This window comes from Lissotriton vulgaris, chromosome 11 (genome assembly GCF_964263255.1).
Source record: "Lissotriton vulgaris chromosome 11, aLisVul1.2, whole genome shotgun sequence".
NCBI classification, from domain to species: domain Eukaryota; kingdom Metazoa; phylum Chordata; class Amphibia; order Caudata; family Salamandridae; genus Lissotriton; species Lissotriton vulgaris.
The window spans coordinates 934,764,653-934,783,950 of NC_141699.1; the positions used below are offsets into that span (position 1 = coordinate 934,764,653).

The 19,298-nt window shown below is 42.3% G+C and overlaps 1 protein-coding gene across 2 annotated transcripts in view; it reads left to right on the forward strand.

The window, feature by feature from the left end:
* The first annotated feature begins 6,399 nt into the window (after positions 1 to 6,399).
* The window catches only part of AGTR1 (angiotensin II receptor type 1), a 182,049-nt gene continuing 169,150 nt past the window's right edge, over positions 6,400 to 19,298 (forward strand). Inside the window, exon 1 of one of the 2 annotated variants that reach the window (XM_086944077.1) lies at positions 6,400 to 6,874. The gene's annotated coding sequence lies outside the window, so the exon portion shown is untranslated. The other variant, XM_086944076.1, reaches the window with a different exon arrangement.

Here is a 19,298-nt window from a genome sequence, read left to right on the forward strand (position 1 = left end):
AATTAGGTGCCTAACACCAGGTGCACCTTTGGTTGAGCATTTTTCCACAGCCGGTCATACACCGGAGAGTCTAAAATGGGTAATCCTTGAGAAAGCCACCTTGGGGCCCCGGGGTGGGAATATCGTGGATATTCTGAACATTCGGGAGCTAAAGTGGATGCTAAGGTTTGATTCAATTGAGAACGGGCTTAATGAGCAAGATAGCTCTTTCTCACAATTAGCCACTCTATCAACCACCTGAATTCTATGCAATATAGCTCTGCAAGACACATATAACTTCTCTGTGTTCAGTAGTATGCCACTCTGATTTTAATGTAATGTAGCTCTGCAAGACATATATGACTTATCTGTAGCTCTTACCATATGTGTAGTAGTATGTGATTTGAATAACTCTTAACTTGGAATAAGATTCTGGATGGCCCTTACCCCTATGTGTAGGGAACATTGTCAATCTATTTACAGTATGGACGCCTTTACTTTACATATATATGTTTGATGTCATTCCAGGTGGTTACTAAATGATCTGTGGTCTTTACCCTCTTGAGAGAGGTACGCCACGTCTGGTCATGCCGCTATAACTATCTAATGATATGTGGCCTTTACCCTCATGAGAGAGGTACGCCACGTCTGGTATAATTGTCGAATTTAATCGCATCTACTAGTGTACCATCCACTCAAAATACCTTAAGATGCTTCTCCTATCGTGTTGCTCTCGAATGATCTAATTGTGAAACAATCTACTCAAAATGTTATATACTGCCTCCTTAAGTGTTATTTCTGAATGACCCCAGGGCAATCTTTATTGGGATAAGAATGATTTATATACACCGGTATATAGCATTGGATAACACACGTATATAATTATGACCCTGTGCATTGTGGTAATATGCTTCCGAAATTATTATGGTTATCCCTGAAAGTTTTAACATAATTAATTTCTTGTGCTAGCAAAAGATCTCTGATCAGTGGCTAACTAAGAGTATTATCGCACTTTGACCGCAATTGCAGTCTTTTCTTTGTGTTTACACGGGTGCCTTGCACCACGTGATCCGGTTACCATGGGGATAGCTCCAAACCCGGAACCGAGAATCGCCATTGCGAACTCGGCCGCCGGCGGGACGAGATTCATTCCGTTACCGGTAAGCATCTTCTCCAACAAACGGATGCTTTTTGTAATTACCTTAGGATGGGCGCTCTACATCAATGTTTCCCGTCTCCTTTCACAGTCTCTACTTAGAAGCCTTCCGTCCGACCGAGGTGGACCCCCCATTATTGGATTCTGATCGCGCCTTTATGGTGAGTTAATCCACCAAATCGTCTCCTTCTGGTGGATCTGAGCGAAACCTCTCCCATGCTAATCCCGCAACCCTCCTTTAACCCTCAGAATATCCTACGAGGCACCCTTGTGATTGGACCAGACCCCTTAATGATATGATCACGCATTTGTGGTGAGTGTAAACCCATGTTTAACTCGTCATTTCTGTTGCGGCATAGTTCACCTATTATGTGCTAAACTGTGGTCTCTGATTCACACTCCCCAGCATTGATATAAATAGCTGTTACCTGGGACGATGTCATCTAATTAAATTGGGGTCGCCGTGATATCTATTCATGGTAAGTTCCCCATTCGCATTTTCTGACTTTACTTCTTACTGATGTGGACTCTGGCCTATCTAAAACGCCCGCACTTTTGTATATTAACAGTTCTATCAGCCTTGACGATTGCTCCGGGCCAAGCCGCTAGTCGGTTCCACGGTCCAGTTTTTACTGTTTCTTGGTGAGTTTCCTTTGATTTACTGACACTGAGCAACTACTATGTCTTGCCCCTTGTTCATAGTCAGTGGATATAGTATTGTCCGTTTGCTGCTTTCTTCGGACCGGTTTTACTCCAATTTTTTCCATTTTTTCCTTACAAATCGTTAGATTTAATCAACTGGAGCAGTACAGCTTCATTCTTAGTCTATATATTCATCCATTCAGTCAATTAGACTTTTTTGATGCTGGACTATATACTGCCTAAGTGTGTGGCACATTAGTGAGTGTGTTCTCTACCATCACAGGTTAATAATGATGTGCTTTTCATTTGAAATAATACAGGGATTCATTCCCCAGTATTAACTTATATAATTTATATATTTATATTAAACAGGTGTGTCCCCACCCCTGTCCTGATGAAGACCCCACCGCAAGGATAGCAATTCTACCTGCATTTCAGGGGGTCGAAACGTCGACAACTACTCGTAGAACTCAACTCCACGCCCTAAACGCCTTCATTATTTGAATTCTGTGGAGTATGCTGTTATGTTTGAATAATACATTGAACCCTGTGGTCTAACATTTCTACACACACTGTGTAGCATGTACAAATGCTGTATATTTATTGATTTAATTGTCACTACAAAACTTCCTTCTTTCCTCCACCACTTCCTCACAGGATCACTCCCCTCCCTCTTCCATTTTTATCTGGGGCACTACGCAAACTGTGTTTATGTGTTGAGATAATTCATATATTCATTTTGAACGTTCACATTGTGATTAAAACAATGTGTCCAGATTTGTTTCTTGATTGATTTATTTTTATTGTCTGTCTTGTAAAATTGATCCTTGAGTACTGGGACCCCTTCCTTTCATTACATTGATCACCCAGGTCCCAGGGACACTATTTGGGTACAACCCCCTATCAATACCTTACATCTCACAATGGCTGTTGGACTTGTCCCTTTGTGTAGGGTCATCCCTGTACTTTTTGCCTTCTTCCTCTATTATTTCTGACCTGTTGTTGGCTGTTTTATGACTCTGGGCACTTGACCTCTGCTGATCAGTGCTAAAGTGCATATGCTCTCCCCATTGTAAATTGATGTATGGATTAGTGAATCCATGATTGGCTGATTTGGTTTACTTGTCAGACCCTAGTACAGTGCATGCCCTAGTGTGCGTGGCATGTCCTAATAGTGAATTACAGCCATTTTCGTTTTTCACTATTTCAAGGCTACCTGTTCTCCATAGGCCAGAATGGGCAGTTAGATTAGTACATCTTATAATCCTAACTGACTGAGAGAACATGGTAGAAATTTGAGTTTAGTATGCTTGCACTCAGAATGATAAAATACATCTTTTAGTGAAGTTGGTTTTAACATTCTGTGTTTGAAAATACCACTTTTAGAAAGTAGGTATTTTCTTGTCTAACTATCCAAGCCTGCTTCTGCTAGGTTGTGTATTCCTTGTCTGGAGTTTGAGTGACAGGGCTGGGGGATTCCAGGAGACAGAGTGAGTCAGCCCAGTGGTGAATAGAGATCTCTGCATCTAGATGGGAGGGAGGAGTTGCACCTGGGACCTGAATAGGACTGTGCCTTCCCTCTACAATGCTGGCTCCACCTCCTGTGAAAGGAAAGAGGAGTCATGTAAACAGAGTGCTCCAGGACTGACCAGAACTGGTTTGGACAAGGCAAAGGCCCCTCTGCCCTAGAGGACAAAGGATTTTGGGGTATAAGTATTTTGACCCTGAACCCAAGATTTGAGATCACTTTTGGACAAACAAGAAGAAACCTTTGCTGAGGAGAGGAACCTGAAGAAACTGAGGAGAGACTATCCCTAAGCTGAAGTGCTGCTTGGGGGACTGGCCTGCAGTGGTTGCCTTACTTCTAAAGAAAGAAGAAGAGACATTGTGTTCACTTTATTCAACTTGTGAAGGATCTCCAAGGGCTTGAGAGAAGAACTTGCGTCCTGCTGAAGTCTCAGGGACAACAGACTTCAACCCCCAGCTCCCCAGAGTTCTTTAGAAGTGCCTGCTGCTGTTTTGGGCCTTCTGAGGGACTGCGTGTCGCAAGTAGCTGGAAGCTTCTTGCATCGAGGAAGAAGTGTGTCCCCATCGCTGCTGCTGCCGTCGCATCCTGGATGTCGCCGCTGTCATATTTCACCGCATCAAGAGAGGCGTCTTGCACCAGAGAAGAAGCGTGTCACTATCACTGCTGCTGCCGTCGCATCTTGTATGTAGCGCCTCACATCCACGGAGAAGCGTGCAGCCCTCGGAGCTGTTGTTGTCGCATCACGGGAAAAGGGTGTCACTGCTGCAGTTGCCGCATCGTGCGGAAGCGTCTCGCAACGTAGAAGAAGAGTGTCGCCGTCAACACTGACGCATCGAGTCGAGACATCTCGCATCATCGGAGAAGCGTGCTGCAACTACAAGAGAACGACGTCTTTATTTCTTTGCACCAAAATTTCAAAGCATCACCATTGTTGCAACTCTTTCGTTGCCCTGCGTGTCGCATCTTAAGGTACATTGACTCAAAGTGTCACATTTTAAGAACTAAAGAGAACTGAGCTAATCCTACCATTTTAAGAATAGTATTGTGGATGTTGGTCGTTTGTGGTCTTGCGTTGTCTATATAAAGAATACTTATTTTTTAATATACAACTTGTGTGGTGTCCATCTGTAGTGTTGTCACTTGATTACTGTATGTGTTCACAAATGCTTTACAAACTGCCTCTGAGATAAGCCTGTCTTGTAGTGCCAAGCTACCAAGGGGGTGAGCAGGGGTTATTTTAGGGGTGTACCGTATTACCCTGACTAGAGGCATGGGTCCCTATTTGTCACAAGTACCTACCTGTGCCAACTAGAGACCATCAAATGTAACAATGGCACTGATATGGGATGACAGTAACAAATCCAATCCCAACGGACCTCTTCACTTTCTTCTCTCTCCAGCCATGCCAGCTCAGGACCAAAACTATAAACAAAGTTTCAGGTCGGGAGACCCAGTGTATTGATCTTCTAAGTAGTCTACGATCATGAGACATACCATGAAGGGGCTTGCAGCGCTGCTCAAAGTTGTCAGCATACTGAAAAGCATACACTGCATGTCTGTTTCTCATGCCTCATCATTCACCACACTTCTTAGCGATGCATCCGAGACCACGATAACCATGCCCAACCATTGGGCTTAGCGCTGCATCCTAGAAAACCATAACCAGGCCTCAGTGGTCATCACGCACGACATGGAAAACACTTCCCACATATGATCACGACAACCTTCCATCCACACACCCTACGTGGCGTAGCTTGTTATCCGTCTAGGTAGGCACCTCAGTGTCCCATGTGGTGGTAGTAAATGTTATATAAATGCTACCATATATTAGTTTCAACCCGACAACTCTAGGCTCCCAGGGGCAGATTTATAAGCCCCATTTGCCACATTTACGCTGCTGTTCCGTCACTTCTGTGACGCCGGAGCAGCGTAAAGCATGCCCCACGTTGTGCCTTATTTACAACGTGACGGATCTAGGTTCATGCGTCACGCTGTAAAGCCCTGCGTTAGGTTTCATGTGGGCGTTCCGGTGCAGGGTGGGCGTTCCGTCGCAGGAACTTCTTGTAAAAGTGACGCAGTGAAATCTTCAAGGTTTCACTGAGTCACATTGACGCCCCTGCTACGTCAAAACCCTGCGAATGCTTGAAGCAGGAGTAAGGAGTGACGCAGCATGTTAGACATAGGGCGCCCCTGAGCATTGCTAGAGCGCTTGTCGCGCTTGCGACATGACTCCAACAATGCGCCGCCCTTACGCCACAGGAAGCGACACGCATTGCCCCGTCCTTGCGCCACGTGCGCCGCATTGTAACTGCAACGCATTCGTGGAAGGAAGGGAATTGGGTGTTGCATTATTTCTGGCACATCCCTGCTGATTTGCAGAGATGCATCAGAACTCGTAAATTTGCCCCCTTATTCCTTATTTGGATGACCCGTGAGTTTGCATATAGTCCAGTAGTAGTAAATGTACTGGCCGGTTATCTTTAGAACTTTGTTTTTTTTTTCTGATAAGCTACAGAGTCGCTCTTTCCTGTCGGTTTCTTCTACACGACTTACACAATCCTCATTTTCCTAGAAATAAACACCCTCAGCAGTTAAATGACAGCAATAGGGCACGTGGCCTGTGAGTAAAACGATGCCTGTCGAGATGTAATGTGTTAAGAAAAGTTTCAAATCCAATTTCTTTCAAATTAGCCCTATCGCTTTAGATTGAAAGCCTGCTCACCTTTGGGGCGGGCGACGTGTAAAGGAGACGTGAAGGTTGCTTTGATGGTCTGATTATTTCATTGATCAAAAAATTACATATAAACCCATTAATTGTGGCCTGTGTCCTGGGGCCAATTTCCTGCCTGGCCGTGTGAGGAAATCTGATTACACGATGTGGCTGATTAAGCAGGTGTCTCTGGGCTTGGGCGAGCTCTGAGGGAAAGAGGGGTGGGTGGCAGGAGGGGTGGAATATTCCTAGCTCCACGGCGAGTTTTTATTTCTGTTTTCATGGTCGTGGGACGCGAGGTCCCTCCCTTCGTGGAGAATGGGAGAGGATGGGGATCCATCTGGTAAACAAAGCCCGCAGTATAAATGTGGGAGTCGCCCTGTCACTAGGCGACAGAGATAGAGGACAGATAACGTGATGCGGGCTCGGATCCACTGTGGTAGACACAGACTGAGCAGAGGAAGGGAGGAGAGAGAGAAACACATTCTAACTTCTTGGCAGAGTTTAGCCGCTGAAGCTCGAGTTCTGTTTCTGCCTGACTAACGCTGCCAAGCAAGCTTTGTCATTAGACAGGAACACGCTTTAGGTCCACGAATGTATACAAAAGAAGCCAGGCTTATTGACCATGGCGAAGTAAGTTAGGGATTTGTGCATCGGCGTCGAGAGTAACATTAGCGCGCCTTGACTGCTGAAGTGTTAATGTAGGCGCTGTGTCGCTTTTAATACCGCAACAAAAGTGTAGTGCACAGATTTAGGAAACTATCTGGACCAGGAGAGAGGCTGTCGAGGACTACGCTGCCGCTCCAGCTGCGGTCCCAGCGGCTGCGCCTCACCACCACGCCTTCTCCTCAGCACATCTGTAAGTATTTACAGTCCTGTGTGTTCTCACTCTCGAATGCTGCTCGTTGACGCTCAATCACTGCACTCCCCTTCGCTTGCTTGGACACGGTGCCTGTGAAGCTGTGAACGATTTGGGTGCATAGCTCCTTTTACAACCGTCACCTTGGTAACCACTGGTAAGTTTTATGGAAGTAACATTTATGTAGCGCTTTCTAGCTTGACGTGGCGCTTGAAGCGCTTTGCTCGCAACATTGTTACTCGCTTGCAGATTCTTTCATTCAAAAAGTTATGGGTTGGAATTGTGTCGCACAGTGAGTGCAATAGTCTCAACCGCGCGTACTATAGTAAGCAAATATATACCAACGTGGCAAAAGAGATGCTTAAACTTGGAAATAAGAATGTATTGTAAATATGTTTTCACTTACACACCACGTTGTGACTTTTTATAGTGAAAACATGTTCTTATTATGCAACTTCTACGCTTTGCATATTTGGTGTTTCCTCGCTTTGTTATGTCTGTGGGTCGAAATGTGTCGCTCAAGAAATAACTTTTTTTGAGATACGGTCGTAACAGAAACAAATATTATTTGACAATGTACAGAGCTTCGCTGTCTTTTGGCTAGATTCGTCCTATAGAAATGCATATACATACATAAATACAGGCAATACATACATACAATTTGCGTTTACTGAACTGCGTCACGTTTCAGCAATTTGAAAGTACGCCAGAGCTTTGAGCTTTGAGCAATGTTTCGAAGGCGGGGAGCAGCTAATAGACTGATTTGCTATTTTCATAAAAATATGTTTTTTCTAATGAGGATGACAGTTTATAAGGTTAAGTGATAATGGCCAGAAATTACAAAGCATAGTGTTATGGGGGTGTTTCTGTGTTAAAAACATATTTGCATGCAGACATTGACATACATTTTGCAGTGTGAAGCCAGCCACATTGGGGGCGCTGCAGCAAAGTTGCTGCTCTGCCTTGCGTCAAAGGGAGAGAGAAATAAATGCAGCATATCTAATAAGATATCTCTCCCCCAGTGCTGGCACACTTTTGGCAGTGGGCACCCTAGTGCAAGGGTGTGGGCATTCTCTGAAGCATAGGTTTTGTACTGGAAGGGGCCACTTCTAATACAAGGATTATCTTTTAAGGCGTTTCTCACTTTGTATGTGTGCTGTACAATGAGGCACATATGAAAAGTTGGGAAAACAAGGAGAAACAAAAAGTATTCTGCTCATTAACCCCTCCCATGCTCGTGACGGAATCGTTCCGTCAGGAGCCTCAGGTGGGCTGTGCTGGTGACGGAACAGTTCTGTCACAGCCCGCTCACCGCGCCTGCGCTGCACGAATTCCACACCTGCGCTGACGTTCTAAAGAGCGGGCGGGCCGTGACGGAACCGTTCCGTCACAAACACAGCTCACCCGCAGGTCGTGACGGAGCGGTTCCGTCACGAGCACAGGAGCGTCGCGCGGCCCCGCCTCCCCCTTGGCGCTGCGGCGGAATAGCCGCCGCAGCGAAGGGGTTAATTTTACCTCAGGGAAGCGCAATATTGTCCCTCAAATTCCTGTCTACCAATGTTTGTATAGAGGGATTTCTGTCAAATACATGGGTGATTGTATGGAAACTCCCATGCACCGCCCATAGAACACTCCCTTGACACAAAGTAATGCAAAGTAATTTGCATTACTTTGGGCTCCTATCCAATGCAAATCTTGATTTGTGTTGGATAGTAAATCCCACCCCAACCCCATTGCAAGGGCTTGTGTCCCAAAAGAGACACAAACTCTGCACAAAACATTAATAAATCTGAGCTCTTAGATCTTAAATTAAAACATAACTGGAGATGGAAGAATCTAGCCCCACCATCAGGAATTCAATACTAATTGATCTGAGATGCACTAAAGACCTTGTTCAATTTTGCAAAGGGCTAAAAATGCACGCCTCTAAAATCTGCGTAGGTTGACTTGATTCACCTACCACTTGCTTCTCTTTTCTGATCACAGAGCCTGATTCCCAGAGGTGAGATTATAATTTTCTCCAAGTTTACTATGTTTTTTACTATTCATAAACTCTGATTTAATGGTAAGTTTATGAGTGCAGAGACTTTGCAGTTTTGGAGCGGAGAGCTCCTCCTATCAAAAGATAGGACTGCCCTATCTTTTTCTGTGCAGAGTTCTCCGCCCGACTGCGGAATCTTTGCAGTCGTAAATTTACTATTAACTCAAAATTTGTGAATAGCAAAATAATTGTATACATGTACAAAAGTGTACATTTACCTTTGTGAATCAGACCCTTTGTATTCCTTTTTAATCTCTCCTCATCAACTCTGCTTATCTACCCACCTACTCTACCCTTTCTCTTCTTGTGAACTTTAACTCTTTTCTACTCCAGGCCTCTCCCTCAAATGTCTCCATTCAGACGTCATTTACCCAGTCTTATCCCCTACTTGAATTCTACAAACCCATTCTGCTTTCCTTCAGCGCTCGCTGTCTTCGCATCCTACTTTTTTTTGCCTTACCCCCTCATCTAAACTCTTGACTCCTTTTGTCTTGAGGACCCCAACTTGAAGGTTCTCCCTTATTCCGAATTTCCTAAGCCATTTTTTAAAACCACTGTCTCGGTCTTTTCCTCCTTCCTTAGTCTCTCCTCTCACGCCCCTCTGTCCACCTCATCCCCTTGGCATTCAGCCTGCTGTGTTCTTCTTTTATTTATAATTTTCTCTCCTCCATTTACATCTTGCTGGTGATTTTTAACTGTTGTCATTATCTTTACCAGCTAAGCTCTGCTCTCATTAAATGTGTCTGTTCTGCATAAGCTGCTTGACACCTTCTCTGTTGAGTTGTGATGAATAAAAATGAGAAATTAATGAAAATACAATACATCTCTGACTGGTGTTCTTTTAAAATTTAGTAAGGGGGTGGTAGATGTAACCTTTACATTGTTAAATAAACCTTAAAATCTGACGTTGTACATGTAAAGATTTGAATTTATGCAAATACGTTCCCCAACGTGTTCTTGTGAAAAGTAAGCTATGAACAACAAAGGATTATGGGGCTGTATTTGCAGCTTTTTGCTGCAATGCAGCTCTGTGAGCTGCCCTCTGCTGGTGACTCTGTACATTGGTTGTCTGAACTCTTATGGACATGGCAGCCCTGGGTGATAACATTAATTAGAGTTTAGCTGAATTCGAAAGTGCCTATCAGATTAGCCCAACTCAAGTGTAAATATTTTATCAAATTTGGAACAATGATAGACTGGGGCGAGCCGATTTAGATATACAATATTTGACCTCCATTCGTCCCAGCTATATTATGTACAATAGCTGAATTTGCACAATCATTTTCTCCGTACTTTTTGTGCAATATCACACAATCATGTGAACATTCGCAACGATTGACTATAAACATGACATGGAGCCAAATTAGCCAACTGCAGATGTTGCTGAAAGATTGCTAATGTATTGATCAAACAAATATTTTTGCTCTGGTATATACTCACTAAAATGTAATATCGTATATAAGATCAAAATTATAGTTGGAACTACCAGCAAATTTCATCTAATAATGCATCAAATTATTTTTGTAATGAGAAATGTTTGCAATTAAACAGTACAGTATATCAAAATTAAATTCACAACCTTCTTAGCTGCTGTGATACCCGCATGCATCCATCTCAGCCAAGATTCATTGGCATACTAGGTGATACATGGCAGATCTGGGGCTCAAGACTGGATGTATGACGGTACGACGCGGGCTATTACCCTGCGTACCGTTGCAACGCGTGTTTTACAACACAAGTCGTTACCACGACTTGCGCTCTAGGGTGCGGATTTAGGAATAGTTTAATTTACTATTCCAACACCAGTCCCCGTGGATAGTAGGGAAGGTGTTGGAATAGTAAATTAACTATTCCTTGACCTTGAGCGCCCCCCAGCGCAAGTCGTGGTTACGACTTGCGTTGTAAGAGACGCGTCGTAATGGTAGCGCGGAGTAACATCCGCGTCGTAAAGGATGTTCCCCCTCAAGACTCATTGTCAGAGAACATACATTGCATAAGTGCTATACATTTTTGCTCTAAGATCTGCACTGATTTTCAGAAGAGAAAAACTAATGCACGATGACCAATTAGAGGAGTATTTTCAGCAGTCAATCAAATATTGCTTTGCTCTTCTTTGCTCTGGCCAGTCAGTGCATGGATTGTTGAAAAAATTGCCATGTCTTGGTGTTATTCTATGTAATTTGGTCTTATTTACTTTATTTGCAAGTCTCGTGATTTGGCAACCATTTTATGATTGTCAGTATCACTTTGAAACTGAAAACAAGTGGCACCCTTTTAGCTTCCTTGGTGTTGCTAGAAGCACAGGATACATGTATTAACAATGATGTCTTATTGCACACAACTTAAGCGGTTCATGTACTCGAGGCACTACATTTATGTTAGTGGCAAAGAATGCCACTGGGAAACAGTTTCAAGCACATCTATGACCTTCGACTCCGAAAAGTAACAGCATGAAAATCTGCAGACACTCTTCCTAAAGGCAAAAAAAGGATATGGCTAAGGGAAAAATGTAATTGTGTTAAGAATGAAGGAAAACAAATATATAAACCTAATTGATAATAGAGTTCAAAGTGTAAAACACTGGAAAAACTAACTTCTAAGGGTTGAAAAACAATGTAATTAGTCTAACACGGACTGCAAGGAAAACTGTAGAATAAAAGAAGACAGGTGTCAAATCTAATATAAAAGGCAAAACAAAATGGAACTATGTGTGTAAACTACACATACAAGACTATAGACACTTCAAAAGATTTTTGGGAAAACTCTTGAAAATCCATCATAAATAACAAAACAGTATATAAGCTCATGTTTTTAGTGTCCACTTTAGTGTTGTGTGTGTAATACTATGTTTACCCAAGTGCTCCTAACTTTGGCAGATAAGGTAAAGTCCATAAAGATAAGTCTATTTTTCAGGGATCTCCCAGTTTGGCCAAGGGGGTAAGTCACTTTAGAACCCAACTCTTCTGGATCCACCATCAGTTACACGGCGACTTGATCACATCAAAGGGTAGATTGTAAAAGAAAAGTAGTATACCAAATGTAAAGTGCATTACTCTCAATCAATCAATCAATCAGGGAATTGTGCAGGGCGCTACTCACACGTGAGGGTCTCAAGGCGCTGGGAGGGTGCAGCTCCGGTCAGTCGAAGAGCCAGGTCTTGAGGGTCTTCCTGAAGATGTGCAGAGAAGGGGCACGTTTGATGTTGATCAGGAGCTTGTTCCATGTCTTTGCCGCAATGTAGGAAAAGGCTCATTCACCTGTTCTGGCTCAGGCTCTGCAGATGTGCGGGGTTTTGGTGAGGGTGAGGGCGGCGGATCGGAGATTTCTCTTGGGTTACTCTAATTGCAACACAACAATAACAACGCTAAAAACATAAGATAACAGAAAGTTTTTCAAAGTTAAACGTTTGGCAAGATGGTGTATTAAAAAGACGGCATACTTAACATGGTAAATATTGTTATTGAATGTGCTGTACAGTATATGATTTGAACTATTCACTATGTGTGTAGAAGGGGAATATAATTTACTACAGAGCGCAAAGCAATAACTTAACACAAAGTAAAACAACAACACACCAAAAGTTAACAAAAAACACAACAAAATCCGACAAAAATCACAACCACAACACCACTTAGCAACAACATACTACAACACCAGAACACAGAAATGCAGCACAATCTAACACAACACAACACAACACAGTCACAAATTTGGGTTATGTTGTTATTTTTTACTTGTGGAGTATTGTCGTTTGTTGTTGTTTTGCTGTACTACATTGATTTGTGCTGTTACGCTGTACTTTTGCCTTCTCTCTATTGCTGCATTGTTGCATTTTGTTGGTGCGTATTATTGTGCCGTGTATTTGTCATTGTGTTATTGTAGCATTGCCAGGTTGTGTTGTATTGTGTGATTTTGCTGTTTGTCTGATGTGCATTTTAATGTGGTGCTCTAGTGCTGCTGTTCCTCAAAGGCAGTCTGCTTGAATTTCTACAATTATTCTTGTCACACATTACCACCTCTAGAAATCTGCTTTCTCAAGGGGGTGAAAGGTGTTTGCATCAAGCACTGCCTTACTCATCAGCTAGGATCTTTAATAGCATCTGCAAAAATGCTTTGTGATCTGGACCTTGGTTGTGTAAATGAAAATGTTCTTAAAAATCTGCTTTTACAAGGAGGTGAATGACGTTTGCATCAAGCACTGCCTTACTTAATAGAAAGGACATTTAATAGCACCATCCGAAATGCTTGGTTCTCTAAAGGAGAACTTTCTTCCTGGTCTACATTCAAAACAAGTGTTGGAAACCACCAGGAATCTCGCGTTAGCTGCCTGTAAGAAGCATCTGGCTTGATCCATGTCCTTCTGCTGAAAGATGCGCAAGAGCTAACCCCACCGACAATTAAATGTAGTTGAAACACTCCAAGCAAATTCTCAGCGGCATACATGTACAGATGGCACACAGTTATATGTGTAAGTGCTTAGCAGACATTCATTCACATTTGCTAACTTTTTTACTCTTTTTCTATGTGCGGAAAACATTTTTTCAAGAAGAAAAAACCCTTCTCTCGCTCTCCCACAAATGTTTTCGGAAACAAGTGCTATGCAGCTCACCCTCCTCATCCTGGCTATATTTTATCATTAGCCCTTGACAGTAGTAAATTTCCAACTGTTTCCAGATAGAAGTCAGAAATGACACATTACATTATTTGGGATGTTTAGAATACCGACCAACTTGCACAGTTATTGTTGTTTAATATATTGGTGTCATTGTATATAAGAAGAAAACAATTTACCATAGTAAATTCATGTTTTGTGAACTCGACCAGGGTCAGACTTGGACAGAAAATAGGTCTAGGTACCAAATTAAAAGTGGTCCCCATTAGCAAATAAGATAGCTAAAAAAAAGTGGCCCACATTTGGAAGTCAGGATCAATTTAATCTTATAAAGGACAAGTTGTATAGTTGTTTTGTAAGATATGTGAGAATATATGTATGTGAGCTTCCTGCAACAAAAGGAACAAATGATGGATGGAATGCTGAACAATGCAAACATTTACCCCCAGTCAAAATGATATGGGTTTAATCCATCATTATTTTGCTCACAATGCAACCCCAGTTTAGACCCAGCCATATATCAAATCAGTCTTGACCCTGTGTCTCATGGGAACAGTTCACCCAAACTGCCAAGCCAGGTCCTCCCTGGACCAGAAACAAGCATCCTGGAACCAGTTTCAGGGCATCACCCCTCATCAGCCAGGCTAGCTTAAATTCAGTAGCGCAATGAGCACGGAACCCATGTCTGGGGATGCCCTTCCCACCTAGTGTGTCAAAAGCAAGAGGAACAAAATGATGGACGGAATGCTGAACAATGCAAACATTCACTCCCAGTCACAAAGATCTGGGTTTAATCTACTGCTCTTTTGCTCACCACGCCGCCCCAGTTTGGACTCAGCCATATGCAGATCATTCCTCACCCTGTGCCTCCCAGAAGCAGTCCAAGCCGAACTGCCTAGCCAGATCCTTCCAAAACCAGAAACAAGCATCCTGTGACCGGTTTCGGGGCATCACTGCTCAAAAGCCAGGCTAGCTTAAATCCATTTGTACAGTGAACACGGAGCCCATGTCTGGGCATATCATTCCAACTAAAGCAAAAGGAACAAATTATTGACGGAATGCTGAACAATGCAAACATTCACCCCCAGTCACAACGATCTTGGTTTAATCCATCATTCTTTTGCTCTCCACACCACCCCAGTTTGGACACAGTCATATGTAAATCAGTCTTGACCCTATGCCTCATGAGAGCAGTTCAGCCTGAACTGCCAAGCCAGGTTCTCCCTACACCAGAAACAAGCATCCTAGGACCGGTTTTGGGGATCATCGCCCATCAGCCAGGCTAGCTTTAATCCAATGGCGCAGTGAGCACAGGACCCACGTCTGGGCATATCCTTAGTGTGACAAAAGCAAATGGAACAAATGATGGACGGAATGTTGAAGAATGCAAACATTTACCCCCGGTCACAAAGATCTGGGTTTAATCCATTGTTCTTTTGCTCACCACGCCACCCCGATTTGGACTCAGTCATATGCAAATCAATCTTTACCCTGTGCCTCATGGGACCAGGCCTGCCCGAACTGCCAAGCCAGGTCCTGAATGGACCAGAAACATGCATCCTGGGACAAGCAATGTTTGTAGTAATTTAAATGAAATAAAGCGTAACAACAGGCCTAGCAGACCATAAACTGGCCCACAAACTTCCAACACACTGACATGTAAGACCAACACTAACTAATTGCCCTATAGGCCAGTCTCACCCTGAATTTAACATGGAATTGTCCACTCTTAAATCATCCTATTTGTGCACTATGGATTTGTGAATGGAGCCCTTAGAGTTGATTACATTGCTGTGACATCTAGGATTTACATAGCAACAAAAATCGGGTTAATGTAGGATGGTAGTGATAACACTGGAGGGAAACATTTGTGTAGTTGAGCAAGCAGTTAACTTAACTACTGATATTACACTGTGGTGTGGATCCTGAATATCAACTGCAGAATATCGCGAGACATTACTATTGCACACACAATATCAAGGGAAAAAGAATATTCGAAGGTAAGGATGTATAGATGTTCTATACCTAACTCCATATATATATATATATGCTGCATACACATGCGCATTCTCAGATCGACCTATACAAATCAAAGGTCATTATACTTGTAAAACTGAGTATGCTGTGTATATTTTGACCTGTATATGTGGTTTAAGATACGTCGGAAGCACGAAACTCCCAGTGCAGGCAAGAATTTTACAAAATCTAAGAGCCACAGTGAATTCTGACCCACATATCCTGTGGCCCGACACGTTAAAATGGAACATGGAGGTAATCTCAATGTTCTTAGCTATTACGTTATAGACCATATTCCCCCCAGTAAAAGGGGAGGGGATAGAGAGAAACAACTCCGCTGGTTGGAAACTAGCTACGTTGTTAAACTGGATACCAAGAGTCCACGGGGCTTAAATATTTGCGAAGACCTTCACCACTTCTTAGTATAGTCCTATAATATGGGTATTCAGACACTACACAGAATCCTTTATTATATGAGATATTTAATATGAAATAAAAACTTGTATATATTGTATAATAATATATATATTTAAAAATTTCTTATTCAAATGAATAAAGGTCTTAAAATGTGTTTATTTATTTTTTTATACAGTGTTCCTATTGTACTGGATACTGTGTAGCAAATAAATGAAATCGATATATTTCCTAAAAACCTTAGACAGGATAGAGAACCTAATATGTTCTAATGTAAGGGTGCTAGTGCCATTCCCAGAATTTTAATGGCAATAGTTCTATTGAAAATGGGTGGTGTTTTAATATTGGGTCTAATACTAAATTGGTGGCATATATGAAAACATGAAATCATCTGTGATTCTAATGAATTAGTATTGGTAAATGATTATGTATTTGTACAGTTATCAACCTAGATTAGATATTGATTGTCTACCTCCCATAGCCTTGACTCCCCCTCCCATATCAATTATGTAAAATATGGAAAAAAATGACAAAGTTTCCGCACTTCCGGCTGGAAGATGTGATGATGACATTTTAAACACAAACGGTTTTATTTAAATTGTTTGCACTATGCACTTTCTTGGGTGTTTGCCATGAACATATGAGTAATGAACACGACGTACTAGCATTATTATTATAAAGTGAAATTAATTGAATGCTTATAAATGTATTGTAATTTCAGGGAAAATGACCATCACTGTATTTTTGTCTTCCCTCAGAACAACTGTTAAATTTGACTCAGGTAAAAACATATAGACATATTTCATTACAAAAGTACAAATGTTTAGATGTTTCGAAATGTAAACCTATAGCATTTGGGAATCTGTTTTCTATTAACTTTGTGTTGTCGTATGTAAAGCTTATCTAAAGTACATCATTTGTTTTCATGACAAAATAATGGCCAATCACGTAACTTTGGGGTTTGTTTTAAAAAGTAGGAGGGTTTTTTCACATATTACACCAGCGAGCAAGGCGTCAGGGAACGCCGAAACGCGTTTGGTTAGGGCACTGCAATGCACTTTTAAAGGATTGATTAAATAAAAGATTTGCGGCTGCAAAACGTATTCAGCGTCCATTTTTCTCTCACTTCGAAAGCGCCGTGGAAAGAGCGGCGAGGAGAGTTGATTGTCGATATATATATATATATATATATATATATATATATATATATATATATATATATATATATATATATATATATATATATATATATATATATATATATATATCCTTAAGGAACAATGATGTGGAGTAAGAATAGCACATCTATACTTCTTTATATTCAATTATGTTTCTAAACTTTGTTCACAATATTAATGTGCCACAATATTCCCATATTCAATATCCCACACTGCAGGTGCAAATATTTAACATTATGAATCATAGTTCTGTTCATATGGGGATGTAGAACCATCTTGGTTTCTTTATTTCAAATAAGACATTACATAAAAAGCAAGCAATGCAACGAGCAAACATTCACATCAGTCCACATTTAGTTTCCTCCTTACTGTGCGTGCTTCCCATCCATCATTTGTCCCCCCTACACAGTAAAACCTCCCTCTCCACTTTAATGTTGACTCTCGTGACCACTCCAACCCCAAGCGAATATGTAAAAATATTTATCACATCAACTTTTTTTTTAGCGAGCCTGATATCTGCTGAGAAAGCAGCCAGGGGTTCCTGATGTCAACTGTAGTGAAAACAGACGGCTGTTTCTTTTTCCTTGGTTGTTGGTTTGTTTTCGCACATGCTGAAATCACTCAGTTCCCAGCTCTGTTCCCAGATGACTTTTCATCCCCAGGGACTCCTTTCGGCCTCTAAAAGAAGATCCTCGAGCCACACTGCAATTGGGAAACTTGTTCCAAAGGGACATTTCACAATAATGTAGGTAGAACTAACTTGTTTTTTTCCATTGGAACCCAATGGACTAACTTGGTTGCGGGGAAAGTTCTGCATTAACTATGTAGCTCAAAAAGGATATTCTTCAGCCTGGGGGTCGAAGAAGGAGTTCTGTGTATTATGGGAAACGATAATTCTCCTTAGCTGCCATAATGACCACAGTTGTTGTAAAATAACGTATGGAGTATAGACAGCGGTCTCTTCCTCTGGCATTTCAGAACAGGCATTGACAAAGTAAATAGGTCTCGCTTTCTGTTATAAGTAACTTTCGTAGAAGCAAATCACGTAATGAAACACCACCTTGGGCTACAATAATATGGAAACTGGGAGTAGGGCCCTTTTGCTCAATACAAAGCTCATCTGTGTCCTTAGAGAAGAGTGTTATGAAATGGAGCAAGAAGATCAAGGGGCCCATTAGGATGTCGGGCGGATCGCCACCGCCATGCGGGCAGTGGCGATCTGCCCGACATCCTTTGCCGCCCACCACCCATTTCCCCCCGCCATATTAGTATGGCGGTGGGGACCGCGGCGGACGGAAAGACCGTCCGCCGCTTTTCCGCCCCGGTCGCCTTGCGGCCGGGGCGGAAAATGTTTAATATGGTGGCGGTATCTATTAGGCACTGCCAGTCATAATATGATGGGCTTTGGGGAATGCCTTTCTGTGGCGGCATTGCACGGTGCCTGTCATGTTGTGCTTTGAAATGCACAATGTGCATTTTTACTATTGCGGCGGGCTGCACTTTCAGCACCGCCCGCTGCAATGGTAAAAATACAGGTTGCGCCCGCCAGTGTGGTGGGTGCATCCTAATGGCCAAGGCGGAACCGCCGCTCCAATGGTGGGCGGTGCCGTTTTGCACGGGGATGGCGGGCGGGCCAGTCCGCCTGCCATCCTAATGGACCCCCAAGCATGTGCTACAAGAGGTAAATTTAAAAGACTTATTCAGCAAGGAAGCCCATTTGAGATACTTTTATTTTTTAAAGGGCAGTATTTCCATTCCATTTTTAAGAAAGCCTATGTATGTTCATGTCTTCACTTTGTGAACAAAAAAGCTGTAAAGCAACCTATATGCTATCAGTCCATTCAGCAGAGTAAGAAAAATGAAAGCTGCAAGCGTGGGTACTGACTATAACTATGGGTCTTATTTCAAGTTAGGCGGATTGGATAGTATGTCAAAACATGGCAGATACCTGTTCTGCCGTATTACAAGTTTCATAGGCTATAATGCATTTGCAAGGCAACCGACTGGACATTCACAACATTTGTGATGGATTATCCTGTCCACAAAAATGCTAAAAAAGGCTCTGTTTCTTATGAAAAGCAAAGCATTCCACTTTCATAACACCATTGTTGAACCTGGGCTTTTCTGCAGAGTATTACCAAAATGTTTGCCTTCCTCCTCCTA